Raw genomic sequence first — 316 nt, 5'->3', positions numbered from 1 at the left:
TCCACTGTTGATCGGAGTATCAAACTTTATTACTCACAATCAGAGGCTTACGTCTGCCGACAATACCCATGGCTGATTATCGTCCCTCAGAGATTGTTGATATTCTCCTTGTTCTCGGAAAATGTCAACTAAATTATCATGAAGCTTCGCGAGTTTACCGGAATCGTTACCCAGATCTTGCCTTGACCGGTTGGATCATGTCCAATTTTTGCCTTAACTAGTTGAATCGTGTAAGATAAGACGGAAAGTGAATACTTTACGAGATATTTTGAATTTTTTCATATTGCAACTTTGGAGCTTTATAACTCGAAAAGTA

General features: G+C 38.6%; 1 pseudogene; it reads right to left on the bottom strand.

The window, feature by feature from the left end:
- The window catches only part of LOC116853573, a 1,207-nt pseudogene extending 1,008 nt beyond the window's left edge, over positions 1-199 (bottom strand).
- Between the last annotated feature and the right edge of the window lie 117 nt (positions 200-316).

This window comes from Odontomachus brunneus, unplaced genomic scaffold, assembly GCF_010583005.1.
Source record: "Odontomachus brunneus isolate Ranch 3 - 2012 unplaced genomic scaffold, Obru_v1 Obru_scaffold_361, whole genome shotgun sequence".
In the NCBI taxonomy this organism is placed as follows: domain Eukaryota; kingdom Metazoa; phylum Arthropoda; class Insecta; order Hymenoptera; family Formicidae; genus Odontomachus; species Odontomachus brunneus.
This window is presented reverse-complemented; position numbering and strand designations above follow the sequence as displayed.